The 12,730-nt window shown below is 36.7% G+C and overlaps 1 pseudogene; it reads left to right on the forward strand.

The window, feature by feature from the left end:
• The first annotated feature begins 12,104 nt into the window (after positions 1–12,104).
• On the forward strand, positions 12,105–12,252 carry LOC145297237 (U2 spliceosomal RNA; annotated as a pseudogene).
• Positions 12,253–12,730: the final 478 nt, after the last annotated feature.

Here is a 12,730-nt window from a genome sequence, read left to right on the forward strand (position 1 = left end):
TTATATATTATTTGAAAATATTAAAAGTGAAAATTTCAAAACTTTAAAACAATAATATATCATTCCATATTTCAAAATGTTAATTTTAAAACTATATATTTTTTATGATACTAAAAAATAATATAACATTCAGTTCAGAATATTATAAAATGGACCAATTGTATTTTTTATATTATAACGTTCATATAAAAAAATGAAAACGGCAGAACTGTAAAACAATCAACAATATCGATTACGCTCATCTCAGAAACTGGTAAAACCGATCCTAACACCTGCAGGTAACAGAAATACTAACCCAGTTTTACAGCAGGAAATTTGAAATAACTCTCATACTACATTCTCGCGCAGCTGATCCAATAAAAAACAAAACATGTGTGAATTCAAGTTATGCTTTATATTTTTTACGATTTTAGCAGTTTGTATTTTTGTCTGCCAAAAAACTGTGTACATCTAAGACTAATAATATTATATCCGTATATGTATGTATGATTGTACACATATTCTCATATATATATTTATGTGTGTGTGTTGTGTGTTTGTGTACACATACATGTATACATATATATGTATATATATACATATATACATATATATATACATATACACATCTATATATATTTTATAAATGCTTATTTTTGAAATATTGTTAATTTCAATACATACCGTTTTCGTTTTACGAGTTGAAAACCTGGTGTTTTTGTTTGCAGAAAAATGCTCTGACGAACTGCAAGCACTTGTGCCCCCACGACGTGAACACCCTCGACAGACCCGACAGGCTGCAAAATCCCACCCCCACCCTGTAGAGATACCTAGATATAAAAGATCTTTCTACTCCAGTAGTTTCTTCCCCAGAACCGCTAGACTTTGGAATTCCATTCCATTCCCTGCTTCCCCAACTGTACTGACGTGCAGAAGTTCAAGTGCAACGGGAACCAACATCTTGCTGCCCAAATCCTTACATAGTACCCCAGTAGTTGTTGCCCCTGTTAGTAGCCCCCCTACACCAAAGTGGCAATGTGCCTTGTATGGGTTTTTTTTTTTACATAGGCATCACCACATTATCAAGGCCAAGAGGCCACTCAAGGATAAGGGTTAAAGAGTGTACAGTAGAAATTGGACATTATAGTAATCATTAGTAATGAAAATTTGGTAAAGTTGATAATTTATATGGAACGGCTCATCAAGAACTTATTAGACTTGAAGACAACCATATTGTAGTCAGCCGGAAAGCAGGAAAACGGAAGACAATTCCACAGGCGTTCAGTTCTAAGAAAAAAGCTTTGTTCATGGAATCTACGTTTAGGTTTAGGCACAGATAAAGAGTGAGGGGGAATTATTGATAGTGTTTACAGCTAGACGAGTGTTTCTTGTGAAAGTTTGGCGAGGGGGGGACCATAGATTGAAGCTCATTCGAACACTTTCCATGAAAATAACGATACATCAGAGACAAACTCGCAACATCTCTTCTGTGAGATAAAGGTTGCAAGGAAGAGAAAAGGACATCTCCTACGAGGCTACGAAGTCTATTTTGAACTCTATCAAGGCAGGCCAAGTCCTTTCTAGCAGCTCCTGCCCAGATGTGGCAACAGTACTCCATCCTTGGACGTACCTGGCTCTTATATAGATAGAGAATAGCATCAGCAGTGAGATATCTACCGGATCGATAGAAAGATCCCACCATTTTTCCAGCGGCCTTGGCAACAGATTTGATGTACGTGTTCCATTTAAGATCAGGAGTAATGGTCAAGCCAAGAAGTTTGTCAAAACTTGTGGCCTCCTGAAGACGAGAGCCATTCATTTCAATTGATGTCAGATGTGGATCAGAATGTTGATGATGTAAAGAGAGAAGCTTGGTTTTAGATGCATTAAAAGTAACCAGCCATTCTTTACCCCATTGTACTACGTGCTCAAGATCAGAGGAGAGAGAATTGGAGAGAACTTGGTCATTTACTGTCTTAGATGTGCTACCATAAATGGTAGTGTCGTCAGCATAGATGTCTACAAATGATGTAAGGATGTGATTTGGAAGATCATTAATGTAGATCAGGAAAAGAGTTGGGCCCAGGATGGACCCCTGAGGGACACCGGCATTAATACTGTGAGCTTCTGATTTTTGCCCATCAACTACTACTCTTATGAACCTATCAGAGAGAAATGATTTAATAATTGAGAAGACATTTCCAGCAATACCATAGCTAGAGATCTTATGAAGTAAACCTTTATGCCATACCCTATCAAAGGCCTTAGATATGTCAAGAGCAATTGCCCTAGAAAGGTTGCCTCCGTCGAGAGATTTGCTAATACTATGAGATATAACTGTAAGCACATCTGCTGTAGATCTAGCAGAACGGAAACCATATTGAGTGTCACTAAGAAGGTTATTTTTGCTGAGATGGTTGATTACTTCTGTATTTAACACAGATTCCAGCAACTTACTCATGACGCACAGGAGACTTATTGGCCTGTACTGAGAGGGGGATGAGCGATCACCTGAATTCTTAAATACAGGGCATACTGATGAAATTTTCCAGGGAGATGGGAAACTAGTCTCCTTTAGACAACGTTTAAACAGTTTTGTAAGTATGGACGCTAGTTCAGGTTGAAGTTTTTTGAGTACTATAATTGGAATACCGTCAGGGCCAGTTGCTTTACTCGAATCAAGGTTTTTGATTAGCTTGGCAACATCACGTACAGATATACGTATATCACATAGCGTGTTTTCTGATACAGGAGGAAATATTGGGGGTTGGCAGCCTTGATCGCAAAGGGTAGAATTAGCTGCAAAGTTCTTGACAAAGAGTTTGGCTTTGTCTGATGCTGACGAGATTACCTCAGGTCCATTGATAATAGTTGGGATGGAGCACACGCTTCTATTCATGATTCTGTTTGCTATTTGCCAAAACTGGTGGGAACCAAGCCGCTGCTCAGCTACTTTGGACTTAACAGATTGAGCATACAACTCTCTTGCATTCTTTATTACTTTCTTACAATGGTTGCTGGCAGTCCTGAAAGCGGCTTTAGTATTCATACATCTATTACGTTGGAAACAGTGGAAAAAGTGATTTATGTGCGCAATGGCAGCAGCACATTCTGGAGAGAACCATGGCTGGCTGTTAGGTTTTTGCTGAAACTTTTTCGAGGGTATGAAATGGTCAATACCTACAATTAACCATTCCGTCATGTCTAATACTATAGAGGACACATCCTTTTTAAACATGGAATGCAGAGGTAGATCAGATATAAATGTACGGAAGCTATCCCAGTCAGCCTTAGTGTATCGATATACTGTACGATGGAGAGGTACGTCTGGGGACTTAAAAAAAATGTCCATCCCCACGTTCATACAAGTTGGCCATCTTTTCCCCAAACGAAAACACCAGGCTTATTATGTACAAAATTAACTTTTTGTTGGTAACATCAAATGGAAAGAACATCTGACGAGTTGGTAAGCATAGGCGATTTTTATGAACACATAAAATCATAAATTGCCATCCCATTACTGAAACGGCTGTAATGAAGAAATCTAAGATGAAATAAACAAAAGTTACAAAAAGGTAAGTCTTTGAATTTTAACAAAGTTTTGTACTACATATACACATACACACACGCACACACATATATATATATATATATACATACATATATACCTATATATATATATATATAGAGAGAGAGAGAGATAGATGTGTGTGTACGATCATCCTATGCGAAAATAGAACAATTAACTACATGCATTTTCAACACACTTTTTTAACAATTTCTCCATGTATTTGATCTGAGATTTAATATAATGTGTAGTTCGTTGTTGTTCACGAAGAAAATATCTTATTTCAAAGCCAATTATTAAATAACTAACACAACATTGCTTTTCAACATATACTCATCTATACTGGCACATTTAACATAGTTGTTGGATCGTTCGCTGATGGGCTTGAGGATCGGGGTTCAATCTTCACTCGTGTCGCACCAAAGACAAAAAAATTGATGCCCTCTTGCTAAACGCTCAATATTATAAGGTGCATAAGCAATGATAACTAAAGTAATCCTAAGAAAGTGATGCCACCCTTTCCTAAAATTCCGTGTAGTAATTAACGGAAAATGGAGCCTTAAAATCATTCTCGATTATTATAGATCACTTTACTGCTTAACATCATAGTTAGATGTAAAACAATATGGCAGCTTCTCATAACTACAGAAACCTGCTTAGAGAGTTATGTTTCGCAATTCGCGCTTGTGTTCGGGTCTTCACTTCGTTAGACGACATTTAAGAGTTCGTTGAAGACCGTTCATGGCATATGGAAGTGGAATGTTTGACATGCGGAGAGCTTTCTGAAAGATGCCAATACCAATATCGTCAGAGTAGAACATAGCTATGCAAAAGTTCACTCACTTGTCATAGACAATGTCAGAATAATATAAAAATTTGACAGAAGCAAGAAGGAATGTGGATTATAGTGGCAGCATACAGTATCAGTGAAAATAGCGTTGATATTATTATTATCATTATTGTTATCACTATTATTACTATTATTATTACTATTATTATTACTATTATCATTATTATTATTACTACTACTATTATTATTGCTATTATTATTATTACTATTATTATTATTACTATTATTATTATTACTATTATCATTATTATTATTACTATTATTATTATTACTATTACTATTATTATTATTATTATTACTATTACTGTTATTATTATTATTATCATTATTATTACTATTATTATTATCATTATTATTATTATTATTATCATTATTATTATTATTATTATTATCATTATCATTATTATTATTATTATCATCATCATCATTAGTAGTAGTAGTATTAGTATTATTATCATTATCATTATTATTGTCATCATCATCATCATCATCATCATCATCATCATCATTATTATTATTATTTTTATTATTATTATTATTATTATTATTATTATTATTATTCTTTCATGGTAGTCTCAACTTTTGAATGTTTTTAGTTGGATTTTTATCTTGAACACTAGGTCAATTATATTGACTTCAGACATTCAAACTGTACCTTAAAACTTTCGCGATTTCCAACGAGGAAGCCTTTAGCAAAATTGGAAATTGTCTCATCAAAGTGATTAAGCCATTTATTGTGGCTTTTCGTTGTGGCCTAAAGAGTTTGAATTATAATAGGAATCACCTATTACGGAAATGGAATAAATGTTGTCTTTTCTAGGGCGGCAATTTTATCGTTAAACCTCGTATAACTGTGAAAAACGGTTTGACTGTAGAAGCATATATTGTTTATAATGACAGCATGCACGTTTACGACTATGGAGACAAAATTCGAATTCTAGTATTGTAGAAAGGATGAGGCCACAACTCTGGGACAACATGTGTCCATCAAAGTAGTTTCTGATTCGACACTTATTTTTCAACTAGCAGAGAGACCCGGCGTTGCCCAGGATTGAATGATGAACAACCAATGTTTCACACTCCTATTTTTTATTGTCATCGCCCATTTTTCAATCAAAATCGATTGATTGCTTGATCTATTTGGGGATCTATCGCGGTGCTTTGGGAGGAAAATTCATATGCCTCCCCGCAGTGATTTAGTCTACGATACATTGGAGTCTACGTTAAACTGTAGAGAACTTACTGTTGATTTTATAGAATTACTAGCACGGGTGCCCGGCGTTGCCCGGCGTTGCCCGGCGTTGCCCGGGTGTTTGAAGGTGTGTGTTAAGCAAAAAAAAAAAAGTGGTAGTAGGAAGGCAGGCTCGAACCCGTATAGCGAAGGAGGAAAAGAACGGGAAAAACGTAACGTCTTTGCTGTTACGACCACCGACAAACCGGAAGCGACGTAGGTAGACAATCGAAAAGAGGGGATGACTTTCGAAAATATCAGCAAAAACAGCGAACCCTCCCTGTAAAAAGTACCCGGTTAAGGGCGAAGGAATTAATGTTTTTAGCCAATTTTTCGATATTTCTCGTCTGAAAGGTCGAACTTCAAAACGATTCTAATCTTGTGAAAATCTGTCGCCTCTGTCAAATGTTTTAGGCAGACATGCAAACATACATACATATACTTATATATTGGTAGCTCAAATTTTCGACCCAAACCGATTTAAAAGCTTGCCTTATCCCTGAATACCCTTTATGTAAAATTTCAAAGGTTTAAACCAGAAATTGTCTGAGTAATTTGGTAGAAACAACGGAGGTCAATTTTTTTTTAACTTAGACCCCTATTATGACCCCTTTACATTTATTGTTTTGGGCTCAAATCAAGTTATTAAGTTAGATCCATGTCCAAGGAACCTATTTCAATTGTTTAAACCTAAAATTGGCGGAGGAGTTTGGTAGAGTTCTAAAAGATCAAATCGTTGCACTTTGACCCCTTAACAGCCAAATTTCTGGCCGTAAACGGACTTCAGAGATTTTCCCAAATCTCAATACACGGTATATAAAATTTCGAGTCTGTAGACTGAAAATTGACAGAGTTATTGCGTAGGGAAATGTACACAGACGGACACACGGACAGACACACAGACAGACTTACAGAGAGACAGACACTTTCATTTTTATAGATATACTAGATTGATTGCCCAGCGTTTCCCATGTATTTAGAGGTGTGTGTTGAGAAAAACACGGAAGGCAGTCTCGAACCCGTACCGTGAAGGAAGACAAGAACGGGAAAAACGTGACGTCTTTGCTGTTACAACCACCGCCAAACCGGAAGTGATGTAGGTTTAAATTAAGGCAAGACAATCGAAAAGAGATGACTTTCGAAAATAGCGGCAAAAAAAGCGACCCCTCCCTGTAGAAAAGTGCTCAGTTGAGGGTGACGGAATTAATGTTTTTAGCCAATTTTTCGGTATTTGTCGTCTGCAGGGTCGAACTGCAAAACAATATTGATCTTGTGAAAATCCGTCGCCTCTGTCAGAAGTTTTAGGCAGACATGCAAACATACATACATACATTTATATATTGATAGCTCAAATTTTCGACTCCAACCGATTGAAAAGCTTGTCCTATCTCTAAATACCATTTATGTAAAATTTCAAATGTTTAGACCAAAAATTGTCTAGTAATTTGGTAAAGACCGTAGAGGTTAAAGTTTTTTTAACTTTGACCCCTATTATGACCCCTTTACATTTTTTGTTTTGGCTAAAATCAAGTTATTAAGTTAAATCCATGTCCAAGGAACCTATATCTAAAATTTCAATTGTTTATACCCAAAATTGGCGGAGGAGTTTGGTAGAGTTCTCAATGGTCAAATCGGTGCACTTTAACTTCTTGAAAGCCAAATATCTGGCCGAAAACCGATCACAAAGATTTTCCCAAATCTCAATACATGGTATATAAAATTTCGAGTATGTAGACTGAAAATTGACATAGTTATTGCGTAGAGAAATGTACACAGACAGCAGACAGACAGACAGACAGAAAGACACACACACTTTCACTTTTATAGATATATAGATAGATAAAAATGTGTATATAGAGGCTGTCCAAAATATCACTGAATGGTTTTGAACTTAAATAGATTCTTTATTTTTGGTGATATCTTTCTGTAATTTTAATATAATCTGACCAAGATAGGAAATTCGTAAAACTAATGTAAAATTCAAACAATCTTTATTTATGAAAAATAATGTCTTTTAAATGTTGCCCATTTTCAGAATATTATGTAGTGAGCTTCGACATATTCCAGATTGTGTGGAACGTCGAATTGATGTTTCAAAATGCTGACCAACGCTCTCTCGCACTCATTCCCTATTTTCATTTGTGATGTCGTTTCCAGGTCTGCCAGCTCGCGGAAGATCAAGTACAGCTCCTTGATCTTCAAATTAGCGCACAATGTTTGGAATTGTGCTGTGACTTGGGCTATCTCTTACATGAAAATGCCGTCGATAAGCTCCTTGTGTCAAAACAATTGACTCCTGATTTGGATTTTAAAAAAATTCACAACTTGCGTACGTAGTTCAATGTTATTCTTATCCAGAATTAATTTCCAAAATATTATCTGTAAAATTTCTTAAATAAAGAAAAAAAGAATCATTAATCGTAAAATGACAACGATTTTCAATCCTTTAGCGATTTTTTGGACACCCTGTATAATGGCTTGAATTAAAGTTTAAAATACAAAAGTCAAGTATCATGCTTTATTTGTGCTCTAAGCATTTTGAACGCACCCTTAACTTATCAAAGTAGATGTATTTGATTTTATATGATTGAACTTCCTGCTTGTGCGGTGATAATGACTTGAATTTAAGTTTAAAATAAAGCAGTCAAGTCTCATGGTCCATTTGTGGTTTGAACAGAAACAATCATTTCGAACGCGCCGCTGTCATATCAAAGAATCTACTGTTAATTTTATATATTGGGCCTTCCCGCTTGTGTGGTAAAAAAAACTTGTCAAATGCACCTGTGATATCAGGCTGTGTAAGGTGTTAACTTTGGTCAAAATCGCCTGTTCCTTCTTTCATCGGATTATTTCGATTTTCGATAATGTATTCTTATTGAAGACATTCCGATATAAACCACTGTCAGGTATATAACGTACCTTCGTGTGAAATTTTCTAAAAATCTGCCCAGCCGTTTTCAAGTCTATAGGGAACGAACTCACACATATAGGCATACACAGACAAAGTTTTTTTATATAATATATATGATTGGCCCTACTGCTTGTGTGGGGATAATGACTTTCATTTAAGTTTAAACTGAAAAAGCTATATAATATAGATAGATAAATAGATATTTTCTAATTTCTGTGCAAACGGGAAAAAGTATTATTGGTTTCTGTTGCATTTTCATAAACAAAACATTGTTTAATCGGAAAACTGTTTAACATTTGAAGCACATGCGTTCTACAACAAACTCGTAATGATGCACCCCTGATTTATCTCCGCTGAGCGATCAAAAAATACAATCAATTAATAAAAGTATTTTGTTTTACATACTTGTGTGGTCTGGTCTTCATTTTGTGTGTGGCCGTTGATTTGTATTTTTGGATCGCCTAGTGGCTGTTTAACTTAGGTTAATAACTCACGTATGGAAACACAAAAAGACTTATTGGTGGTTTTAAAGGCGTTATTGGGGAGAGAGGTTCGTTCACAAGGGAGAGAGACGTAAATATTATTCCTTCGAAAAGATAGACTAAGTTTTTTTATCATATTTTCTGGAATTCATTTAATTCTTAAGCATTGAAAATATGTCTTTTGTACTCAAATCTTACATATTTTTAGACTAAAATCTTAACTATTAATTTCTTCACATTTTAACCAATTTCTGCCGTCTTGTATTGTTCCCTTTGACAAATGTATTCTAAAGAAAAAAGGGCATCAATATTTCCTTTTTTGGCTTTGTTTTTCTTTCATGTTTTTATTTTTATTTATTTATTTATTTTTGTCAAAATGCCTATAATTGAATTTCGTCAATCCCAAAACGAGAAAACCATTGTTGTTCGAAAACAGAAAATTATTCTGACACCAAATCACTGCATATGTTGTTTTTTTTGCATAGGCATCACCACTTATAAAGGCCAAGAGGCCACTCGAGGATAAGGGTTGAAGAGTGCACATAAGAAAGTGAACAATATAGTAATCGTTAGTCATGGAAATTCGGTAAATTTGTTAACTTTAGTGGGACGGCTTATCAAGAACTTGTTTACGTAAGACTTGAAGACATCCAAGTTGTAGTCAGCTGGAAAGCAGGAAAACGGAAGACAATTCCACAGGCGTGCAGTTCTAAGAAAGAAGCTTTGTTCCTGGAATCTACGGTTAGGTTTAGGCACAGATAACGAGTGGGGGAATTATTGATAGTGTTTTCAGCTAAACGGATGTTTCTTGTGAAAGTTTGGTGAAGGGGGGCCATAGACTGAAGCTCAGTCGAACACTATTCATGAAAATAACGATACAGCAGAGACAAACTCGCAACATCTCTTCTGTGAGATAGAGATTGCAGGGAAGAGAAAAGGATATCTCCTACGAGACTACGAAGTCTATTTTGAATTCTATCCAGGCAGAACAAGTCCTTTCTAGTAGCTCCTGCCGAGATGTGACAACAATATTCCATTCTTTGGCGTACCTGGATCTTATATAGATAAAGAATTGCATCAGCAGGGAGATATCTTCTGGATCGATAGAAGGGTCCCACCATTTTTCCAGCGGATTTGGCAACAGATTTGATGTACCTGGATCAAGAGTAAAGCTCAAGCCCAGAAGCTTGTCTAAACATTTCTTTCTTTTTTTTAAATTTTATATTACATTTTTACCCCAAACAAGGCACATTGGAACTTTGGTGTAGGGGGCTACTATCAAGGGCAGCAACTGCTGGGGCACTATGTTGGAATTTGGGGAAGAATGGAATTCCAGAGTCTAGCAGTTCTGGGGAAGAAACCACTGGAGTAGAAAGATCTGTTACATCTAGGGATCTCTACAGTGTGGGCGTGGGATTTAGCAGCCTGTCGGGTTTGTCGAGGGTGCTCACGTCGTGGGGGCACAAGTGTCTGCAGTTCGTCAGAGCAGTCACCATTAAAATACTTGTAGAACAGGCAGAGGGATACAACGTTTCGTCGATGGGACAGAGGCTGAAGCTTAGATGTCAGTTCAGGGCCTATCAGATTGGCGACTCTCTTTTGAACCTTGTCTAGGAGCGACAGACTAGCAGCAGATCCACCAGCCCAAATGTGACAACAATACTCCATACATGGGCGAATGGTGGCCTTATAGAGGTACAGGATACTTTCAGGTGTCAGTAGTTTTCTAGCACGGTAGAGAGCGCCTACCTTTTTCGCAGCGGCCCTGGCAATGTTTTCAATATAATTGTTCCAACTCATGTTTCCTGTGAATGTTAGGCCAAGCAGTTTCAAAGATGTACTCTCAGACAGGCCGTCACTGGCCATTGCTATTGGTGGCAGAGCAGGTTTCTTGTAATTATTGAAGGAAACCAGTTTAGTCTTGGCAGCATTGAATGTTACCATCCATTTATGTCCCCATTCCACTACAGATTGGAGGTCATCCTCTAGTGTTTTTGCCATTTCTTTAGATATGTGTTTATTTGTTTTCCTGTCATACCTGTTATAGAGTGTAGTGTCATCAGCATATATACCCATCTCAGAGCAGTTTTGTTGGGAAGGTCATTAATAAATATTAGGAACAATAGAGGCCCAAGGATAGACCCCTGAGGAACTTCCGCATTTATATCACATTGTTTAGATGTACGACCGTCGAGGACAACCTGGATTTTTCTCTTATGCAAGAAGGATTTAATTATGTTAAGTATTCTACCAGTGATACCGTATGATTTAATTTTCCTGAGGAGACCCTCATGCCATACCCTGTCAAAAGCCTTAGATATATCTAGAGCTACCGCTCTGCCCTCTCCCGCTTTGTCCAGTGAATGGTATATACGTTCAGAGATTACAGTGAGGATGTCTGCTGTGGAACGGGCTTGTCTAAATCCATATTGTTTGTCAGTCAGAAGTTTAGCATCTCTAAGGTGCCGGACGAGAGCCATTTATTTCAACTGATGCCAGATGGGGATCAGAACGTTGATGATGTAAAGCTAGAAGCTTGGTTTTAGATGCAGTAAAAGTAACCAGCCACTCTTTACCCATTGTATCACGTGCTCAAGATCAGAGGAGAGAGAATCGGAGAGAATTTGGTCGTTTACTGACTTAGATGTGCTACCATAGATGGTAGTGTCATCAGCATAAATGTCTACAAATGATGTAAGGATGTGATTTGGAAGATCATTAATATAGATCAGGAAAAGAGTTGAGTCCAGGATGGATCCCTGAGGGACTCCAGCATTAATACTGTGAGCTTCTGATTTTTGCCCATCAACTACTACTCTTATGAACGTGTCAGAAAGAAATGATTTAATAATTGAGAAGACATTTCCAGCTATACCATAGCTAGATATCTTGTGAAGTAAACCATCATGTAATACCCTATCAAAAGCCTTAGATATGTCAAGAGCAATTGCCCTAGAAAGGTTGCCTCCGTTGAGAGATTCGCTAATCCTATGAGATATAACTGTAAGCACATCTGCTGTAGATCTAGCAGAACGGAAACCGTATTGTGTCACTAAGAAGGTTATTTTTGCTGAGATGGTTGGTTACTTTCTTGACCTTTTGGTCAAGATCAAAGTGTAGCATCTGTTCCGGCAGATACTGCACTTAAGATAATTTGTACCAGTCAATGGAGGGGAATTCCTCTATACTGGGACAATTATTATTTTTGGTAACCAGAGTGCCCCCTTTTTTCCTACTTTTAGGGGAGCTGATTTTTACCTCACATTAAAAACGGCCTTGTGCCTAATTTGCTCAGTGGAGGAGCAAATAAATACCATCTGTTCTTCAGATGCTGCACTTCAATTTCTTGTTCTCTTTCGGTGGAGGAGAAATCCTTCACGACTGAGAAAATTTTTATTTTTGTACCTTTTCTCCACGTTAAAAAACGACCCTGGTGTCTAACTCTGTCCCGTGGGGAGGCATAGTAAATAGGTACTTCTCTATTTACCACAGAATTCTTAAATACAGGGCATACTGATGAGATTTTCCAGGGTGATGGGAAGCAATTCTCCTTAAGATAACGTTTAAACAGTTTTGTAAGTATGGGCGCTAGTTCTGGTTTAAGTTTTTTTTAGTACTATAATATAATTGCTTTTCTTTTATATCGCAAGTTTCTTAAAACGTCATTAGCTAAAGTCCAGAATATGATCATGCTTTTCTTTTAACGTTT

The sequence above is a fragment of the Euprymna scolopes genome, chromosome 17 (genome assembly GCF_053919585.1).
Source record: "Euprymna scolopes isolate OS-2025 chromosome 17, ASM5391958v1, whole genome shotgun sequence".
Taxonomy (NCBI): Eukaryota; Metazoa; Mollusca; class Cephalopoda; order Sepiida; family Sepiolidae; genus Euprymna; species Euprymna scolopes.